Source organism: Dipodomys merriami, unplaced genomic scaffold (assembly GCF_024711535.1).
Source record: "Dipodomys merriami isolate MVZ:Mamm:240054 unplaced genomic scaffold, mDipMer1.0.p SCAF_347, whole genome shotgun sequence".
Lineage (NCBI taxonomy): Eukaryota > Metazoa > Chordata > Mammalia > Rodentia > Heteromyidae > Dipodomys > Dipodomys merriami.
Window position 1 is genome coordinate 221,928 of NW_027205015.1, and position 23,579 is coordinate 245,506.

At 34.1% G+C, this 23,579-nt stretch overlaps 2 non-coding genes across 2 annotated transcripts; both read right to left on the reverse strand.

Moving 5' to 3' along the window:
- Positions 1-3,087: 3,087 nt before the first annotated feature.
- Positions 3,088-3,197, reverse strand: LOC138803740 (U6 spliceosomal RNA). Its single transcript, XR_011365033.1, has one exon. It is a non-coding gene; the product is annotated as a U6 spliceosomal RNA (small nuclear RNA).
- A 9,119-nt stretch (positions 3,198-12,316) lies between these two features.
- Positions 12,317-12,426, reverse strand: LOC138803728 (U6 spliceosomal RNA). The gene has a single exon (XR_011365027.1). It is a non-coding gene; the product is annotated as a U6 spliceosomal RNA (small nuclear RNA).
- Between the last annotated feature and the right edge of the window lie 11,153 nt (positions 12,427-23,579).

Genomic DNA, 23,579 nt, shown 5'->3' on the forward strand with positions numbered 1-23,579 from the left:
TACTATATACACAAATACACACATACATTTACACTTGCATACATGCACACCTGGAGAAAGACACATAGTCACAGCCAACACAAGTTTCACTACTTGCTGAATATGCCTTAGATTGAATGTTTGGAACAAAATATGTTCAAGATGTATTTGTCTCTAAGAGTTCTTTTACCACTCCTCTTATCTCTTAAAACTGGTTGGTTTTGACAGAACTGACTTGCAAAATTCAGTACAAGTGATAGCAAGTCATTCAGAAATCTCAGTAAGTAAAGGTCATATGCTGATTCCCTGCTTCGCATGGAATGCTTGCTCTTGTAGACACTCTCAACAACCAAAGCAGCAGGAGATTATCCTGGTATAGAATAAAGTTATAAGGCTTTAAATGGCATCCTTCCTTGACCTCTTTTCCAACAGCCATCTTCATTTCCTAAGCACATGAGTGAGTCCTCAGAAGACTGGAGCTCAGGTCAACATTTAACCAACCCATGTGAAAAGTCCTATGTTAGAAATGTTGACTGAGGTATTGCTGATTTCCTGACCAAGAAAATAAGAAAAAAGTAAGTATTTTAATGTATTAAAATTTGAGAATAATTTGTAACCTGTCAAGAAATATGTATAACACAATTAAAGCAACTGACAAAAATGATGTGTGTTTCATTTATGTGCTCTTGAACTTGGCGAGTGATTTTCGGTGTGTCCACACAAGTAGAATCAGATTAAATCAAACCAGTATTTCTTCATTTAAATACATGGAAAGGATACTCACATCAAATATAGTGAAAGCGGGGGTTACACTGTGGGGGAGGGACATACAAAGCAACAAAGAAATAATCTTATAAATGCGTTAGAAACACATGCATAAAAGAAACGAAAACATTAAAATACATATTTAAGGGTTCATTTTCCTAACATCACATTATCTGACCTTTTCCGCTTGACTCATACCTATACTAGATATTGCAAATAATGCTCATGTTATTACCATTTTAATGTTGGGAAAAATTGTAATTAAAGGCACAAATTGTATGGCCCAAATACACACAGTGAGGAAGGAAATGAGTCAAAGTTTCCAACAGTCTTTCAGCAATACAAAATGATTAGTAAAATCTCTCCATTTTCTTACACTCTCAATTCAATATTCATTTTGTCCAAGAAATAATAGCATAGCAATGCCCATGGTGATTTTTTTCTGTCACATTTTGTCTTCAACCCAGATTGTTTTGGTGACATTGGCTTATCATGCTCAGAACTGAGCGCACAAATTGAGGTCCAAAGAGGGGCAAATTTATTCTGTCCCACATTTCGTTTCCTTTTTAAAAAGTAATAAAACTTTCAAATATAATCACTTACAGTTTTTAAGAATCCAGAAGCAAAATGAATTCACATATAATCAGTTCAAAATGCTTTAAAATTAGTAGATAATAAAACAGGCTCCCGTGAAGTAAATATTTTTCTATTTTTAAAATTATTTTTAAAGCCTTGTGCTGGATGGTCACACCTGTAATCCTGTCTACTTGGGATGTCTACTCAGGAGCACCAGATCTGTGGATAACAGTTGGAAGACAATCAGAGCAAAAAACAAAAAATTCATGAGATTATTTTTCAAAACTTTTAATGAACTACCAAAGAGCCAGGAATGGTGATGTAGCTTATATAATACCTCATCAATATAGAGAGGAAATGCCTAGCAAGGCCTTGAAGTCCTGAGTTCAAACTCTGAGCATGCCAACACAAATGCACGAGTACTCACATGTGCGCGGGTGCGCACAGACACACACACAAACACACTTTTTCAAAACACTTTCATGTCAGTGTTTTGCATTAATTTCTTTGTTAAAGATATTATATAGGGAAAATAGGGAAAATAAACTTTTCCTTCTCAGATCATTTTCATACATTTTTATTGTAAAAATACTGTGCGCAGGGCTCAGATTTACATGAGAAAGGTAATGAGTACGTTTCCTAACAAGCATTGTTACCTCCTCCTTTATTTTCGCCCATCATCCTTTCTATCTAACCTCCACAAGTACCCTCTCCTCCCCGTTTCCCCCGCCCTGCCTAAATATAAACTTCATTTTTCATCATAGTGTCTTGTGCATCTCATTGTTACAATGGGTCAACCTGTATCCTATTTAAGCATTATGTTTTTTCCTTTCACCTCCCCAAATTAGAAAAGTGTATATATAAGATATTGGTGCACCAACTTCAAATCCAGTGAAAACAGGTGTTATAAAGTGGGGGAGGAAAATATAAAGAATCAAAAAAAATCACATCATACATTGTAAGTCCATTAAAAACAATAGCAAGCAAGAAAAAAACCACTTTTGTCAGTATCTTGGAGTACATTTTCCTTAACATCATCTTATCTAGTCATATGCACATAGCTTTTGACCTTTTTTATTTATCCCAGACATATATGAGTAACTGAAAATAAGGGAAACCAGGGGTCTTATGTTTCTTTGAACTTGTCTTACTTAACTTAATATGTTTTTTTTCCAAGTCTTTCCATTTCCTAACAAATTGAGTGATGTCATTCTTTCAGATGGAGGCATAGAATGCATCTATTTATCTATCTATCTATCTATCTATCTATCTATCTATCTATCTATCTATCTATCTATTCTATTCTATCTATCTATCTATCTATCTATCTATCTATCTATCTATCTATCTATCTATCTATCTATCTATCTATCTATCTATCTATCTATCTATCTATCTATCCATCTATCCATCTATCTATCTATCTATCTATCTATCTATCTATCTATCTATCTATCTATCTATCTATCTATCTATCTATCAAATTATCTTGATCATCAATTGAGGGGAATCAGAATTGGTTCCATACCTTATCTATCGTAAATAATGGGGCAGTAAACATAGTTGTGCTGGTAGTTTTTTTGTGGTCTTATTTGTGATCATTTGGGTGAATGCCCAAAAGTGGGATTGCTGGGTCATGGGGGGGCTTTATGGGGAGTCTTTTGAGGAACCTCCATACTGCTTTCCAAAGTGGTTGATCAAGTTTACACCCCCACCAAGGATTCGGTAGGGTTCCCTTCTGTCCACATACCCTCCAGCACATGTTGTAAAAATATGGAACACTTCAAGAATTTGCATGTCATGCTTGCACAGGGGCCATTCTAATCTTCTCTCTATTATTCCAATGTTATGTATTTCCTGCTGAATTAAGCACAGAACATTTTTTATATATGAAGTGTAATTCATTTTCTTTCTTTTTATTGTGAAAATACTGCACAGAGGAGTTACAATAACATGAACAAGATAATGAATACATTTCTTATCAAGCATTGTTGCCTCCTCTTTGTTTCCCCTTCCTCTCCCTTCCCAAACTCCCACTAGCTCTGACACCTGATCCTCCCCCACACCCATCAACGTTGTAAAGTTCGTTTTACGACATAACGACTTCTATATCTCATTGTTGCAATGGGTCCAACTGTATCCCAATTTAAATGATATTTTTTCCCTTCCCCTCCAAAAATTATACCAACATCAAATACAGTGAAAGCAGTCGCTAAACCATAGGGGAATGACATACAAAGCAACATAGAAATCATCTTATAAATATATTAGAAACAATTGGATTAAAGAAAAATCATTTGAATACTTATCTTTGGGTATATTTCCCTAACATCAGCTTATCTGACCTTTCCTGTTTGACTCAGACATATACTAGTTATTGCAAATAAGGGAAACCGTGAGACCTATGTTTCTTTGGGCCTGGCTTACTTAACATACTTTTGTCCAAGTCTTGTCATTTCCTAACAAATGGGACAATGTCATTCGTTCTGATGGAGGCAAAGAATTCCCTTGTGTATATATACCACATTTTCTTGATCCATTCATCTACTGAGGGGCATCTGGGTTGGTTCCATATCTTAGCTATGGTAAATAATGCTGCGAAAACATAGTTTTTTGAGTTCTGGGCATATTTTAGACATGAGACCCTTGTCCGTTGTATGGCTAATGAAGATCTCCGAATCCGTGGGCTTTCTATTGATCTTGCTAGCTATGTCCTTTGCCATGCAGAAGCTCTGCAATTTCATGCAATCTAATAAGTCCAATTTTTTTTTGATTTGTTGTGTTTCTGGGTCTCTATTAAGAAAATTATGGGATTTGCAAGGATACTTAGAGTTTCTCCTATTCCATCCTGTAATTTTTTCAGACTGTCTGTTTTAACTCCAAGGTGTTTGGTCCATTTGGAGTTGATTCTTGTGCAGGGTGATATATAAGGATCTAGCTTTAGTTTTCTACAAGTAGTTAACCAAATGTGACAGCACATTTACTGAAAAGGCTGTCTTTCTTCTATTCTATTTTTTAGATTCCTTATCGAATATTAGATGGCTACAGGTCTGTAGGTACATTTCTGGGTTTTCAATTCTATTCCATTGGTCCTGAGGTTTGTTCTTGTGCCAGTTCCAAGCTGTTTTGTTTACTTTGGCTTTGTAGTAGATTTTGGAATTTGATATTGATATTACTCCAGCACTGTTCTTTCTGTTAAATATCGTTTTTTTCTATTCCGTGTCTTTTGTTCCATGTGAATTTTTGGATTGTCTGTTCTATTTTCTTGAAGAATGAAGTTTGAATATTAATAGGTATCACATTGTATTTGTAGATAGCCTTGGGAAGTATTGCCATTTTCATGATGTTGATCTTTCCAATCACGGAGCATGGGTGTTTTTGCCACTTTCTAAGTTCTGTTTTGATTTCCTTTTTCTGTTTTTTTAAGTTTTCATCATAGAGGTCCTTCACTTCTTTGCTAAAGTTAATTCTTAGATATTTCATTTTTTTGTGAGGCTATTATGAATGGAGTTACGTTCCTATTCAAGCCACACTTTTCTCATTGTCGGCATACAGAAAAGCCATTGATTTTTGAAGGTTAATTTTATACCCCTCTACTTTGCCAAAGTTTTGAATCATCTTGAGTAATTTTGGAGTGGAGTCCATGGGATTCTTTAAATACAAATCATGTCATCTGCAAAGAGAGAGAGTTTTACTTCTTCTTTCCCTATTTAGATCCCCTTTATGTTAGCATCTTGTATTATTTCTGTAGCTAGGCATTCTAATACAAGATTGAAGAGCAGTTGAGAGAGTGGACATACTTGTCTCAGTCCTGATTTTAAAGGAATTGGCTTTAGTTTTTCACCATTGAGTATAATGGTGGCTGTAGGTTTGTCATATACAGCCTTTATTGTATTGAGGAATGTTTCATGGATTCCTAATTTTTCCAGAACCTTGATAATAAAGGGGTGTTAGATCTTGTCAAATGCTTTTTCTGCATCTATTGAAATAACCATATGGTTCTCATCCTTGTTTTTGTTGATGTGATGAATAATGTTAATTGATTTGTGAATATTGAACCAGCTTTGCATCCCTGAAATTGAATCCTGTTTGATCATGGTGTATAATTTATTGGAGTAATTGCTGAAGTCGATTTGCCAACATTTTGTTCAGAAGTTCTGCATCAATATTCATCAAAGAAATTGGTCTATAGTTCTCTTTCTTTAATGAGTCCTTTCCTGGTTTTGGGATGAGGGTGATTATGGCTTCAAAGAATGAGTTTGGTAGTGAACTTTCTCTTTCTATTTAATTGAAGAGTTGGAGGAGTATTTGTGTGAGCTCTGCTTTGAAGGCCTTGTAGAATTTTGCTGTAAAGCCATCTGATCCTGGGCTTTTCTTAGATGGGAGGTCTCTTATGGCTGTTTTTATTTTAAGGCTTGATATGGGCCTGTTAAGATGGCTTGACTCATCTTGTTTCAGTTTCGGCATGTCCATATTTGCTTGGAAAAGGCCTATTTCTGCAAAGTTCTCAAACTTATTAACAAAAAGTTTCGAGAAGTATTTCCATATAATGTTATCAATCTTGTTTGTTTCTGTGGTGATGTTTCCATTCTCTTCTCTGAGTTTATTTGGGTGTGTTCTCTTGTTTTTCTAATAAGATTTGCTAACCGTCTCTCACTTGTGTTAATTTTTTCGAAGAAACAACTCTTTTTTTTATTCTTTCCATGTTGTTATTGGATTTTAATTCATTTAATTCTGATTTAATTTTGATTATTTATTTCAATCTCCTGGATTGGGTTTTATCTTGCTGCTCTTTTTCAAGGATGCTTGATGTCTCATTAAATTATTGGTTTCAGATCTCTCCAGTTAGTTGATGTAGGAACTCAAATATATAAACTTGTCTCTGAGTACTCCCTTTGCTCTTTCCCAGAGGAGCTGGGAGTGTGTGTGTTCATTTTTGTTGAATATCATGACCACTTGAATTTCATTTCTAACCTCTTCCATGATCCACTGGTGGCTCAACAGTGTGTTGTTTAGCCTCCACTTGTTACAGGAATTTCTTTGGTGGCTTTAGGTGTTGAGTTATATTTTTTGCCTTGTCATCTGGGAGAATGCAAGGTATAACTTCAATATTTTAATGTTTATTTACAAGTTTGGTTTGTGACCTAAAATGTGTTCTATTTCGGAAAATGTTCCATGTGCTGTTGGGAAGAACGTGTATGCTGATGCTGCTGGGTGGAATATTCGGTAGATTTCTGTTAAATCTAGTTGATCTATGCAATTGTTAAGGTCTGCAGTTTCTCTGTTGAGTTTTTCCCGAGTTGATCTATCTAGTGTGATAAAGTCCTGAACAATTAATGCCTTTGGATATATGTGAGATTTGAGAGAAAGTACGATTTTCTGAAACTAGACAATTCATCAAAAAGTAAGTCGTGAAATTTTAGAACCATGTACTTCTTACCTAAGCACACATTTAAGAATAAAGGCAATTTTGACATGACAAAAACAAAATAAGTCCAGATATTTGTTGTTCAAGAGATGTGTAGGAGGAGAAATACAATTATCCTATACAAGCACCTGTCTTAATGGACACTGCAGCAAGTGGTAAGGTTTGTTAAAAGTTTTAATGTTTTAAATATATTTAATTTTGGGAATTTGCTTATATATGCCATAATTAGGACTGTTTGGCAGGTCATAAAACTTTTCTATAAAGTATTTAAGATTGACGGTAGTAGACATTCTACTAAGTATGTTCATTTTCAGAAACTTTACTAATGAGAAGTTGCAAAGTCTTTGTGTAAAGAAGTCAAGTGAAGAGTTAAGACTTTGTTAACTACACAGCTTATGTTAAAACTTTAGGGCTTCCTTACTTTATATTTTAGCGAGGAACAAATGATGATATAAGCCATATACAATTCATGAGATGAGTCATAAATAGTCATCTTAGTTGGTAACTTTAAAGACTACACATAGCCTATAAAACTCTTGTTGAACATCATAATCTTAGCCAGTTTTAAATATACAGGAATATGAGAAAATAGTAAAACCTAATATGTAGTACACCATCAAATACTGAAAACACTGGTAATTGTTTTGTTTTATATTTTATTAATCATTAATATTTAATAATTGGCTTTATTTATTTGTATTATTGTTTCCCTTGTTGTAATATAATACAACTTTTTGTAAGTCGTACTTTGAGAAGGTTACTGGGATGGCAAAACCATTTTTATAGGTGCATGTGAATTTATAAAGAGGAAAATTAAGAACAAAATATTTATTAAAAAATCTTCAAGTAAAGTGTGAATCAGGAGTATTGATAAATGTCCAGACCTAAAATCTTAGCCCTAGGCTGAAGCAGCGGTATTACAGAGTTGAGGCCACAAATGTGAGAGACTGTGTTTTGTTTTGTTTTATATTTTGATTTTGTTGATCATTGCGGTTGAAATCCGGGGCCTGGGTGCTGTTCCTCAGCTCAAGGCTACTGCTATCACCTGAGCCACAGCACCACTTTCGTCTTTTTCTACTTATGTGGTGCTGAGGAATTAAACCAGGACCTCATGCATGCATGACAAGTAATCTACCACTGAGCGACCTTCCCAGCTCCTGAGAGACTGTTTTAAAAAATAATCTAAAAATTATTTGCTTTCTGCTTTGGGTTATATAATGAAATATATGAATATGAATATAGATCTATAGCTATATCTATCTATCTATCTATCATCTATCTATCTATCTATCTATCTATCTATCTATCTATCTATCTATCTATCTATCTATCTATAGTCTGATATGGTGCTTGAATTCTTGGCTTGGGAACTCTCCTTATGATCTTCAGCTCAAGGCGACCCCTCTACCGCTTGAGCCACAGAGCCACTTCCAGTTTTCTAGTGGTTTATTGTAGATGAGAATCTCATGGACTTTCCTGCCTGTGCTGGCTTTGAACCAAGGTCCTCAAATCTCAGCCTCCTGAGTAGCTAGAATTTCAGGCAGGAACCACAGCATCAGGCTCTTTTTATATTTTTGTGAATTGTCATACTTTGAAATTTATTTTAACTTCGGCCACTTAATCCTTTTCAAAGTCATGAAATATCTCTGAGAGTTTGCTTCTGTGAAGATTGTTTTTGCATTTATAATTTCTTCTTAGTCATTTTTATTTTTATCAAAATCACTTTATATTTTATGTTGATGTGTTATCATACATCAGATACCTTCAAATGTACATTTAGAGTCTAAAGATAGCAGTATGAATATTCTCATACAACTCTTGTTTATCTGTTATGCACTTTCATTATTATGATATTTCTCTGTCTTTTTTCTCTCTCATTCATTCTCTTTCTCTTTCTGGCTCCATGTCTTCTACTTAGAATTTCTGCTGGTCTACTATTATACTTCAGGATCCACTGATTTTGGGGGAACATGATAGGGACCATCAGTTATCCTTGCATTCTTCGAGAGTTGTAACAGTGACGTGATATTATTCTTTGCCATTCTAAATGGCAAGAATTCCCTTTCACTTTTACTACTATTATAAATTTTTTATATTTCATATAAAATATTATATATTTTATCTCATAGGAATCATTGGGACATATAAGATACTTTTAAACTGTGACCTAAATGTTCTTTTTCTTTTACAAACATCATTTTTCTTTTATTATCAGTAAGGAAATACATGTAATGAAAACAAATCTATCCTATGGAAAGTAGACCGAAGTTGTTCACAGGGATGAAGAACAAGCTAATGGGGGAAGTAAGTACAAAGGATGCCCATCATAGAGCACAGATCCTCAGAATAGTTTATCATGAACACTTTGTGAGAAGGACAAGGTGCTGGGAACTAGAGATTAAGTCACGGAACACTTCATATATATGCACTATATTTATATATGTATATTTGTATATGCCATTATATATGTACACATTTATGTTACTATATACACAAATACACACATACATTTACACTTGCATACATGCACACCTGGAGAAAGACACATAGTCACAGCCAACACAAGTTTCACTACTTGCTGAATATGCCTTAGATTGAATGTTTGGAACAAAATATGTTCAAGATGTATTTGTCTCTAAGAGTTCTTTTACCACTCCTCTTATCTCTTAAAACTGGTTGGTTTTGACAGAACTGACTTGCAAAATTCAGTACAAGTGATAGCAAGTCATTCAGAAATCTCAGTAAGTAAAGGTCATATGCTGATTCCCTGCTTCGCATGGAATGCTTGCTCTTGTAGACACTCTCAACAACCAAAGCAGCAGGAGATTATCCTGGTATAGAATAAAGTTATAAGGCTTTAAATGGCATCCTTCCTTGACCTCTTTTCCAACAGCCATCTTCATTTCCTAAGCACATGAGTGAGTCCTCAGAAGACTGGAGCTCAGGTCAACATTTAACCAACCCATGTGAAAAGTCCTATGTTAGAAATGTTGACTGAGGTATTGCTGATTTCCTGACCAAGAAAATAAGAAAAAAGTAAGTATTTTAATGTATTAAAATTTGAGAATAATTTGTAACCTGTCAAGAAATATGTATAACACAATTAAAGCAACTGACAAAAATGATGTGTGTTTCATTTATGTGCTCTTGAACTTGGCGAGTGATTTTCGGTGTGTCCACACAAGTAGAATCAGATTAAATCAAACCAGTATTTCTTCATTTAAATACATGGAAAGGATACTCACATCAAATATAGTGAAAGCGGGGGTTACACTGTGGGGGAGGGACATACAAAGCAACAAAGAAATAATCTTATAAATGCGTTAGAAACACATGCATAAAAGAAACGAAAACATTAAAATACATATTTAAGGGTTCATTTTCCTAACATCACATTATCTGACCTTTTCCGCTTGACTCATACCTATACTAGATATTGCAAATAATGCTCATGTTATTACCATTTTAATGTTGGGAAAAATTGTAATTAAAGGCACAAATTGTATGGCCCAAATACACACAGTGAGGAAGGAAATGAGTCAAAGTTTCCAACAGTCTTTCAGCAATACAAAATGATTAGTAAAATCTCTCCATTTTCTTACACTCTCAATTCAATATTCATTTTGTCCAAGAAATAATAGCATAGCAATGCCCATGGTGATTTTTTTCTGTCACATTTTGTCTTCAACCCAGATTGTTTTGGTGACATTGGCTTATCATGCTCAGAACTGAGCGCACAAATTGAGGTCCAAAGAGGGGCAAATTTATTCTGTCCCACATTTCGTTTCCTTTTTAAAAAGTAATAAAACTTTCAAATATAATCACTTACAGTTTTTAAGAATCCAGAAGCAAAATGAATTCACATATAATCAGTTCAAAATGCTTTAAAATTAGTAGATAATAAAACAGGCTCCCGTGAAGTAAATATTTTTCTATTTTTAAAATTATTTTTAAAGCCTTGTGCTGGATGGTCACACCTGTAATCCTGTCTACTTGGGATGTCTACTCAGGAGCACCAGATCTGTGGATAACAGTTGGAAGACAATCAGAGCAAAAAACAAAAAATTCATGAGATTATTTTTCAAAACTTTTAATGAACTACCAAAGAGCCAGGAATGGTGATGTAGCTTATATAATACCTCATCAATATAGAGAGGAAATGCCTAGCAAGGCCTTGAAGTCCTGAGTTCAAACTCTGAGCATGCCAACACAAATGCACGAGTACTCACATGTGCGCGGGTGCGCACAGACACACACACAAACACACTTTTTCAAAACACTTTCATGTCAGTGTTTTGCATTAATTTCTTTGTTAAAGATATTATATAGGGAAAATAGGGAAAATAAACTTTTCCTTCTCAGATCATTTTCATACATTTTTATTGTAAAAATACTGTGCGCAGGGCTCAGATTTACATGAGAAAGGTAATGAGTACGTTTCCTAACAAGCATTGTTACCTCCTCCTTTATTTTCGCCCATCATCCTTTCTATCTAACCTCCACAAGTACCCTCTCCTCCCCGTTTCCCCCGCCCTGCCTAAATATAAACTTCATTTTTCATCATAGTGTCTTGTGCATCTCATTGTTACAATGGGTCAACCTGTATCCTATTTAAGCATTATGTTTTTTCCTTTCACCTCCCCAAATTAGAAAAGTGTATATATAAGATATTGGTGCACCAACTTCAAATCCAGTGAAAACAGGTGTTATAAAGTGGGGGAGGAAAATATAAAGAATCAAAAAAAATCACATCATACATTGTAAGTCCATTAAAAACAATAGCAAGCAAGAAAAAAACCACTTTTGTCAGTATCTTGGAGTACATTTTCCTTAACATCATCTTATCTAGTCATATGCACATAGCTTTTGACCTTTTTTATTTATCCCAGACATATATGAGTAACTGAAAATAAGGGAAACCAGGGGTCTTATGTTTCTTTGAACTTGTCTTACTTAACTTAATATGTTTTTTTTCCAAGTCTTTCCATTTCCTAACAAATTGAGTGATGTCATTCTTTCAGATGGAGGCATAGAATGCATCTATTTATCTATCTATCTATCTATCTATCTATCTATCTATCTATCTATCTATCTATCTATTCTATCTATCTATCTATCTATCTATCTATCTATCTATCTATCTATCTATCTATCTATCTATCTATCTATCTATCTATCTATCTATCTATCTATCTATCTATCCATCTATCCATCTATCTATCTATCTATCTATCTATCTATCTATCTATCTATCTATCTATCTATCTATCTATCTATCTATCAAATTATCTTGATCATCAATTGAGGGGAATCAGAATTGGTTCCATACCTTATCTATCGTAAATAATGGGGCAGTAAACATAGTTGTGCTGGTAGTTTTTTTGTGGTCTTATTTGTGATCATTTGGGTGAATGCCCAAAAGTGGGATTGCTGGGTCATGGGGGGGCTTTATGGGGAGTCTTTTGAGGAACCTCCATACTGCTTTCCAAAGTGGTTGATCAAGTTTACACCCCCACCAAGGATTCGGTAGGGTTCCCTTCTGTCCACATACCCTCCAGCACATGTTGTAAAAATATGGAACACTTCAAGAATTTGCATGTCATGCTTGCACAGGGGCCATTCTAATCTTCTCTCTATTATTCCAATGTTATGTATTTCCTGCTGAATTAAGCACAGAACATTTTTTATATATGAAGTGTAATTCATTTTCTTTCTTTTTATTGTGAAAATACTGCACAGAGGAGTTACAATAACATGAACAAGATAATGAATACATTTCTTATCAAGCATTGTTGCCTCCTCTTTGTTTCCCCTTCCTCTCCCTTCCCAAACTCCCACTAGCTCTGACACCTGATCCTCCCCCACACCCATCAACGTTGTAAAGTTCGTTTTACGACATAACGACTTCTATATCTCATTGTTGCAATGGGTCCAACTGTATCCCAATTTAAATGATATTTTTTCCCTTCCCCTCCAAAAATTATACCAACATCAAATACAGTGAAAGCAGTCGCTAAACCATAGGGGAATGACATACAAAGCAACATAGAAATCATCTTATAAATATATTAGAAACAATTGGATTAAAGAAAAATCATTTGAATACTTATCTTTGGGTATATTTCCCTAACATCAGCTTATCTGACCTTTCCTGTTTGACTCAGACATATACTAGTTATTGCAAATAAGGGAAACCGTGAGACCTATGTTTCTTTGGGCCTGGCTTACTTAACATACTTTTGTCCAAGTCTTGTCATTTCCTAACAAATGGGACAATGTCATTCGTTCTGATGGAGGCAAAGAATTCCCTTGTGTATATATACCACATTTTCTTGATCCATTCATCTACTGAGGGGCATCTGGGTTGGTTCCATATCTTAGCTATGGTAAATAATGCTGCGAAAACATAGTTTTTTGAGTTCTGGGCATATTTTAGACATGAGACCCTTGTCCGTTGTATGGCTAATGAAGATCTCCGAATCCGTGGGCTTTCTATTGATCTTGCTAGCTATGTCCTTTGCCATGCAGAAGCTCTGCAATTTCATGCAATCTAATAAGTCCAATTTTTTTTTGATTTGTTGTGTTTCTGGGTCTCTATTAAGAAAATTATGGGATTTGCAAGGATACTTAGAGTTTCTCCTATTCCATCCTGTAATTTTTTCAGACTGTCTGTTTTAACTCCAAGGTGTTTGGTCCATTTGGAGTTGATTCTTGTGCAGGGTGATATATAAGGATCTAGCTTTAGTTTTCTACAAGTAGTTAACCAAATGTGACAGCACATTTACTGAAAAGGCTGTCTTTCTTCTATTCTATTTTTTAGATTCCTTATCGAATATTAGATGGCTACAGGTCTGTAGGTACATTTCTGGGTTTTCAATTCTATTCCATTGGTCCTGAGGTTTGTTCTTGTGCCAGTTCCAAGCTGTTTTGTTTACTTTGGCTTTGTAGTAGATTTTGGAATTTGATATTGATATTACTCCAGCACTGTTCTTTCTGTTAAATATCGTTTTTTTCTATTCCGTGTCTTTTGTTCCATGTGAATTTTTGGATTGTCTGTTCTATTTTCTTGAAGAATGAAGTTTGAATATTAATAGGTATCACATTGTATTTGTAGATAGCCTTGGGAAGTATTGCCATTTTCATGATGTTGATCTTTCCAATCACGGAGCATGGGTGTTTTTGCCACTTTCTAAGTTCTGTTTTGATTTCCTTTTTCTGTTTTTTTAAGTTTTCATCATAGAGGTCCTTCACTTCTTTGCTAAAGTTAATTCTTAGATATTTCATTTTTTTGTGAGGCTATTATGAATGGAGTTACGTTCCTATTCAAGCCACACTTTTCTCATTGTCGGCATACAGAAAAGCCATTGATTTTTGAAGGTTAATTTTATACCCCTCTACTTTGCCAAAGTTTTGAATCATCTTGAGTAATTTTGGAGTGGAGTCCATGGGATTCTTTAAATACAAATCATGTCATCTGCAAAGAGAGAGAGTTTTACTTCTTCTTTCCCTATTTAGATCCCCTTTATGTTAGCATCTTGTATTATTTCTGTAGCTAGGCATTCTAATACAAGATTGAAGAGCAGTTGAGAGAGTGGACATACTTGTCTCAGTCCTGATTTTAAAGGAATTGGCTTTAGTTTTTCACCATTGAGTATAATGGTGGCTGTAGGTTTGTCATATACAGCCTTTATTGTATTGAGGAATGTTTCATGGATTCCTAATTTTTCCAGAACCTTGATAATAAAGGGGTGTTAGATCTTGTCAAATGCTTTTTCTGCATCTATTGAAATAACCATATGGTTCTCATCCTTGTTTTTGTTGATGTGATGAATAATGTTAATTGATTTGTGAATATTGAACCAGCTTTGCATCCCTGAAATTGAATCCTGTTTGATCATGGTGTATAATTTATTGGAGTAATTGCTGAAGTCGATTTGCCAACATTTTGTTCAGAAGTTCTGCATCAATATTCATCAAAGAAATTGGTCTATAGTTCTCTTTCTTTAATGAGTCCTTTCCTGGTTTTGGGATGAGGGTGATTATGGCTTCAAAGAATGAGTTTGGTAGTGAACTTTCTCTTTCTATTTAATTGAAGAGTTGGAGGAGTATTTGTGTGAGCTCTGCTTTGAAGGCCTTGTAGAATTTTGCTGTAAAGCCATCTGATCCTGGGCTTTTCTTAGATGGGAGGTCTCTTATGGCTGTTTTTATTTTAAGGCTTGATATGGGCCTGTTAAGATGGCTTGACTCATCTTGTTTCAGTTTCGGCATGTCCATATTTGCTTGGAAAAGGCCTATTTCTGCAAAGTTCTCAAACTTATTAACAAAAAGTTTCGAGAAGTATTTCCATATAATGTTATCAATCTTGTTTGTTTCTGTGGTGATGTTTCCATTCTCTTCTCTGAGTTTATTTGGGTGTGTTCTCTTGTTTTTCTAATAAGATTTGCTAACCGTCTCTCACTTGTGTTAATTTTTTCGAAGAAACAACTCTTTTTTTTATTCTTTCCATGTTGTTATTGGATTTTAATTCATTTAATTCTGATTTAATTTTGATTATTTATTTCAATCTCCTGGATTGGGTTTTATCTTGCTGCTCTTTTTCAAGGATGCTTGATGTCTCATTAAATTATTGGTTTCAGATCTCTCCAGTTAGTTGATGTAGGAACTCAAATATATAAACTTGTCTCTGAGTACTCCCTTTGCTCTTTCCCAGAGGAGCTGGGAGTGTGTGTGTTCATTTTTGTTGAATATCATGACCACTTGAATTTCATTTCTAACCTCTTCCATGATCCACTGGTGGCTCAACAGTGTGTTGTTTAGCCTCCACTTGTTACAGGAATTTCTTTGGTGGCTTTAGGTGTTGAGTTATATTTTTTGCCTTGTCATCTGGGAGAATGCAAGGTATAACTTCAATATTTTAATGTTTATTTACAAGTTTGGTTTGTGACCTAAAATGTGTTCTATTTCGGAAAATGTTCCATGTGCTGTTGGGAAGAACGTGTATGCTGATGCTGCTGGGTGGAATATTCGGTAGATTTCTGTTAAATCTAGTTGATCTATGCAATTGTTAAGGTCTGCAGTTTCTCTGTTGAGTTTTTCCCGAGTTGATCTATCTAGTGTGATAAAGTCCTGAACAATTAATGCCTTTGGATATATGTGAGATTTGAGAGAAAGTACGATTTTCTGAAACTAGACAATTCATCAAAAAGTAAGTCGTGAAATTTTAGAACCATGTACTTCTTACCTAAGCACACATTTAAGAATAAAGGCAATTTTGACATGACAAAAACAAAATAAGTCCAGATATTTGTTGTTCAAGAGATGTGTAGGAGGAGAAATACAATTATCCTATACAAGCACCTGTCTTAATGGACACTGCAGCAAGTGGTAAGGTTTGTTAAAAGTTTTAATGTTTTAAATATATTTAATTTTGGGAATTTGCTTATATATGCCATAATTAGGACTGTTTGGCAGGTCATAAAACTTTTCTATAAAGTATTTAAGATTGACGGTAGTAGACATTCTACTAAGTATGTTCATTTTCAGAAACTTTACTAATGAGAAGTTGCAAAGTCTTTGTGTAAAGAAGTCAAGTGAAGAGTTAAGACTTTGTTAACTACACAGCTTATGTTAAAACTTTAGGGCTTCCTTACTTTATATTTTAGCGAGGAACAAATGATGATATAAGCCATATACAATTCATGAGATGAGTCATAAATAGTCATCTTAGTTGGTAACTTTAAAGACTACACATAGCCTATAAAACTCTTGTTGAACATCATAATCTTAGCCAGTTTTAAATATACAGGAATATGAGAAAATAGTAAAACCTAATATGTAGTACACCATCAAATACTGAAAACACTGGTAATTGTTTTGTTTTATATTTTATTAATCATTAATATTTAATAATTGGCTTTATTTATTTGTATTATTGTTTCCCTTGTTGTAATATAATACAACTTTTTGTAAGTCGTACTTTGAGAAGGTTACTGGGATGGCAAAACCATTTTTATAGGTGCATGTGAATTTATAAAGAGGAAAATTAAGAACAAAATATTTATTAAAAAATCTTCAAGTAAAGTGTGAATCAGGAGTATTGATAAATGTCCAGACCTAAAATCTTAGCCCTAGGCTGAAGCAGCGGTATTACAGAGTTGAGGCCACAAATGTGAGAGACTGTGTTTTGTTTTGTTTTATATTTTGATTTTGTTGATCATTGCGGTTGAAATCCGGGGCCTGGGTGCTGTTCCTCAGCTCAAGGCTACTGCTATCACCTGAGCCACAGCACCACTTTCGTCTTTTTCTACTTATGTGGTGCTGAGGAATTAAACCAGGACCTCATGCATGCATGACAAGTAATCTACCACTGAGCGACCTTCCCAGCTCCTGAGAGACTGTTTTAAAAAATAATCTAAAAATTATTTGCTTTCTGCTTTGGGTTATATAATGAAATATATGAATATGAATATAGATCTATAGCTATATCTATCTATCTATCTATCATCTATCTATCTATCTATCTATCTATCTATCTATCTATCTATCTATCTATCTATCTATCTATAGTCTGATATGGTGCTTGAATTCTTGGCTTGGGAACTCTCCTTATGATCTTCAGCTCAAGGCGACCCCTCTACCGCTTGAGCCACAGAGCCACTTCCAGTTTTCTAGTGGTTTATTGTAGATGAGAATCTCATGGACTTTCCTGCCTGTGCTGGCTTTGAACCAAGGTCCTCAAATCTCAGCCTCCTGAGTAGCTAGAATTTCAGGCAGGAACCACAGCATCAGGCTCTTTTTATATTTTTGTGAATTGTCATACTTTGAAATTTATTTTAACTTCGGCCACTTAATCCTTTTCAAAGTCATGAAATATCTCTGAGAGTTTGCTTCTGTGAAGATTGTTTTTGCATTTATAATTTCTTCTTAGTCATTTTTATTTTTATCAAAATCACTTTATATTTTATGTTGATGTGTTATCATACATCAGATACCTTCAAATGTACATTTAGAGTCTAAAGATAGCAGTATGAATATTCTCATACAACTCTTGTTTATCTGTTATGCACTTTCATTATTATGATATTTCTCTGTCTTTTTTCTCTCTCATTCATTCTCTTTCTCTTTCTGGCTCCATGTCTTCTACTTAGAATTTCTGCTGGTCTACTATTATACTTCAGGATCCACTGATTTTGGGGGAACATGATAGGGACCATCAGTTATCCTTGCATTCTTCGAGAGTTGTAACAGTGACGTGATATTATTCTTTGCCATTCTAAATGGCAAGAATTCCCTTTCACTTTTACTACTATTATAAATTTTTTATATTTCATATAAAATATTATATATTTTATCTCATAGGAATCATTGGGACATATAAGATACTTTTAAACTGTGACCTAAATGTTCTTTTTCTTTTACAAACATCATTTTTCTTTTATTATCAGTAAGGAAATACATGTAATGAAAACAAATCTATCCTATGGAAAGTAGACCGAAGTTGTTCACAGGGATGAAGAACAAGCTAATGGGGGAAGTAAGTACAAAGGATGCCCATCATAGAGCACAGATCCTCAGAATAGTTTATCATGAACACTTTGTGAGAAGGACAAGGTGCTGGGAACTAGAGATTAAGTCACGGAACACTTCATATATATGCACTATATTTATATATGTATATTTGTATATGCCATTATATATGTACACATTTATGTTACTATATACACAAATACACACATACATTTACACTTGCATACATGCACACCTGGAGAAAGACACATAGTCACAGCCAACACAAGTTTCACTACTTGCTGAATATGCCTTAGATTGAATGTTTGGAACAAAATATGTTCAAGATGTATTTGTCTCTAAGAGTTCTTTTACCACTCCTCTTATCTCTTAAAACTGGTTGGTTTTGACAGAACTGACTTGCAAAATTCAGTACAAGTGATAGCAAGTCATTCAGAAATCTCAGTAAGTAAAGGTCATATGCTGATTCCCTGCTTCGCATGGAATGCTTGCTCTTGTAGACACTCTCAACAACCAAAGCAGCAGGAGATTATCCTGGTATAGAATAAAGTTATAAGGCTTTAAATGGCATCCTTCCTTGACCTCTTTTCCAACAGCCATCTTCATTTCCTAAGCACATGAGTGAGTCCTCAGAAGACTGGAGCTCAGGTCAACATTTAACCAACCCATGTGAAAAGTCCTATGTTAGAAATGTTGACTGAGGTATTGCTGATTTCCTGACCAAGAAAATAAGAAAAAAGTAAGTATTTTAATGTATTAAAATTTGAGAATAATTTGTAACCTGTCAAGAAATATGTATAACACAATTAAAGCAACTGACAAAAATGATGTGTGTTTCATTTATGTGCTCTTGAACTTGGCGAGTGATTTTCGGTGTGTCCACACAAGTAGAATCAGATTAAATCAAACCAGTATTTCTTCATTTAAATACATGGAAAGGATACAGATTGATCCATTGTAACAATGATATCGACAAGACACACTATCAGAGGGAGGGTGGAGGAGGGGTTGGGGAGGTGTAAATGGCAAGGATGGGAGGGGGAAAAACAAAAGAGGGCTTAAAACATTCAGTAAGAAATGTACTCATTACATGAGTTATGTAACTGTGACCCCTCTGTACAGTATCTTTACAATAAAAATATATATTAAAAAGATACAAGGAAAATTTCTGTACTTATAGGAAGTTGTATTTGTCACTCAATATCAGTAAGGTATTGGTTTTAGGACCACAGGCATAATAAAACTTTGGATACTCAAATTCTCTACATAAACACAGTATATTATTTACATTAGAATCAGCCGACAACTTTAACTGGTTTTCCTACAAATTTATAGAATAGTGTACCTATGGAAAGATATATAAATATTGCATTTTCATATTGGATTACATATCCTTTCAAGTGTTGTCTAAAATTAACCTACACTAAAATCATTGTCATTGATATCCTTCTCAAGATTGCAAATATTTGGACTTTCAGGTGACCTTTCACAAAGCTCATACCTCAAACATAACTTTTTAGTTTGTTCATGAAATCATAGGAACATAAACATATGGCATAAAATGTTAATTACCTTTATCTGCTGTCATTAATGTAGTATAACTAATACAATTAAGTATATATCGTGATGGAAAGAAGATTCTACCTTGTAAATACATGATTGCAGGCATGTACACACACACACACACAAACGCACATGCACACACACACACACACTCACATATATTTACCACTCCAACTCGAGTTAGTTTCCTGATATTGGTTCTTAGACAATGATCTAATAATCAAACTTTCTTGCCTAGACATAAAATACATTTATAGTTCCAAATATACAAAAACACCTGATCATTAAAAAAAGGAGAATATTTAAGAGAACCACCCAGCTCCTGAGCTATCTATTCCCTGATTTCATTCATTCATGATGATGCATTTTTCATATAATATTTAAAAATATTTTTGTTTCTCTGATTAGCAAACAAAAATATGCTGTCATAAAATACAAAATGTAGGTAAAATTACTTGTTTTTAATATACCTTATCAAAGACTTCTGTTTCCTTCTTGTAGAGTGTTTCTGACATATGCCCTAATGTCTAATATTAAGTTACAAAGGACATGCCATATTCTTAATTAATTTTTCCTAAAGGTTATACTATGGAGTTGATTCTTATTTGTTTTCTTATGCTAAATTAAATTTTGTTTTTATGTTACTTCCAAGCCATTTGAAATATCAAAAAGAACGGGAAATTCACATACTCAATGCTATAAATTTTCCTCTGTGTATTACCTGTGCTGTTGTGTCAAAGAGGAGGTAGAATTTTGTGTGTTAACTTGCACTGAATTCCATAAACGCTGGAAATTCCCTCCATATTTCTTCAGTGACTCATTGATGATTTAGCAATGTGTTATTCAGTCTCTGTGAGTTTCGCAATTTTCTGTGATGCCTTTTGATGTTGAGATCTAATTTGGTCCCATCGTGGTCTGACAGGATACAAGGAATAACTTCATTTTTATTTTTGAATTTCACATATTTTCCTTGTGATCTACGATATGATCTATTTTGGACAACATTCCATGGGCTGCTGAGAGAAATATATATTGTGAAACTGCTAGGTAAAATATTCTGTAGATATCTGTTAGGTATAGCTTGTCAATGCAGTTATTTAGTTCTGAAGTTTTTTGCTAAGTTTTGACCTGGATATCCTGTCCAGAGGTAAGAATGATGTGTTCAAGCAATCAACAATGTGTTTGGATATATGCATGTTTTTATGTCAATTCGCATTTGTTTGATGAATTTGGGATCTCTAGGATTCAGGGCACTGATGTTTAGAATTGTTATATCCCCAGATGGATAGTTCTCTTTATCAATATTTAATGTCCTTCTTTGTCTCTTTTTACTTTCATACCACTTGAATTTAAAACCTATTTTATCCAATATTAGTATGGCTACTGTGGCCTGTTTACGAAGTCCATTTTTAATTTGTAATGGTGATGTACAGAATTGTTACAATTACATGTCAGATAATGAGCACATTTCTTTTTGAACAGTGGCACGTCTTCCCTAATGTTCTCCCAGTTTTTCCCTTCCAACCTCCCTCCCCCACAAGTTGTATAGTTCATTTTCAATGTAGTGTCTATTGAGTTGCACTGCTGCATTTGTTGACTCTTTGTCCCACTATGTCTGTGTTCCCTATTGCCCTTTCCAAACTGACATATAAGACCTAAGGTGTAGAAATAGAAAACAGCAACAGAAGGCAGAAGGGTAAAAGCAAAATAATAAATAAAACCTTACATATCCATTTCTGGAGATCATTTGGATGAACATTATTTTATATGATAATATTCATATAGCTATTGATCCTTTGTGATCCTCTCCAAAGGGCATCCTCCTTAGATCTTAGTGTGTAAATGTTTAGAATCCTATATAATTTATCATGTCCAAGTGTAATGGTTTCTCCTTTACCGTCCAAGTGTGTTTACTTGTAGAATTAGAGGCACATTCTAATACAACAAATGAGGGAAATCAGGCAACCTATATTTCTCTGAGTCTGTTTTTCTTCACTTAATTAAGTTTGTTCCAAGTCTTTCCATTTCCTTATAAATGGTGTAATATCATTCTTTCTGGATCCACAGAATTTCATCAAACCGAAAATTTTCTTCATGGCAAAGGAAAAAGTTAGGTAAATATATAGAAGAGAACAGAATAGAAGAAGATTATAACTACCTAATCATCAGATAAGGGTTTTCATACATATCCCATATTTAAAGATAAAAAATTAAACCCAACGAAAATAAACCTTAAAATAAACAAGAACCCCGTAAATATATGGGATAAACACTTAAAGAGAAACTTCTCAGAAGAAAACAGACAAATAGACATATCTCTCTCCATAAAAGAAATGCAAATCCAAACAACACTGAGATTCATCTCACCCCTGTTACAATGTCCTTTGAAAAAATGAACAATCACAGATACTGATAGAGATGTCGACCAAAGGAAACTCTATTAAACTGTTGGTAGGAATGTAATATTCTTCATGCAGTTTGGAAAACACCATGGAAGTTGCTCACTAAACTGAATAGAGAGCTACTTATGACCCAGCAATTCCATTTACAGGCATTTATCCAATAGAGCAGAAATAAAGCCACACTGAAGCTGCCAGCATAATCATGTTCATTGTTGCATTATTTTCTGTAGCCAAAATATGGAATCAACTCAGATGCCTCTCATTGTAAAAAGGGATCAAGAATTTATACATATAGATAGATAGATAGATAGATAGATTGATAGATATAGATAGATAGATAGATGATAGATAGATAGATAGATAGATAGATAGATAGATAGATAGATAGATAGATAGATAGATAGATATGTGTAAATTTATATATATTTTATTTTATTGAATCCTGCTTACAAGTGTGTATGTATGTTTATATACATATATATACATACAAACATACAGCTATACATACATAATGTACTTCTGTTCATCCATCAGAAAGAATAATTTTTCCCCATTCTTAACGAAAGTGAAAGACAAAATACTGATGTTAAGTGAAATAAACTAGACCAAGAGAAACTTAGGTTACATGATTTTCCTCATTTGTGGTACACAGAAAGTGCCTATAAATGTAAAAGTAAACATACTAGATGGTATGCAAGGATGTACAAATAAATTATCTGAAGTGTCAGAGTCCATGGAGAGTGAAAATACAATAATTCTCTTAAAAGACTAAGTCAAAGCCCAACAAATTAAATACCAGTAAATGTTTACAGGAGAGGACAGTGGAGGAAAAGTGAGAGGGGTAGGAAATTGAAGGGAAAAAGGATAGAATACAGGCAAGAATCCCTTGTATAGTTCCCAGAATTGAAATACACAAAGGAAAGGGTAGTGAGAAATGGGGTGAAGATTTTGAAGTGGTAACACAATTCTAAGTGCACTGTACACATAAACTGCTTTGTTAAATGGCAAGTAATTCCATATAAATATTATCAAGGGATACTTAATCAGGGGTAAAAGCAAACATTTGTGGAATGACATTCTCTTTAATAAGTGGTGATAAGGTAGACCATATGGGGGGAGGAATTAAAAAGTGAACATTGACTTAAACATAATTTATTCAAATGTTATCTTCAAGCAGGATTAAAATGTGGCATATAAAACAAAAAGAGTGATGTAAATGTAAAGCAAAGAAAGTTGTCTTGACAATTTTGGAGATGAAGCACTCTTAAATTTGGCATTAAAATTACAGGAAAGGAAAACTTGATATAGCAGAACTCAATACCAGTATAAAATAATTTTGT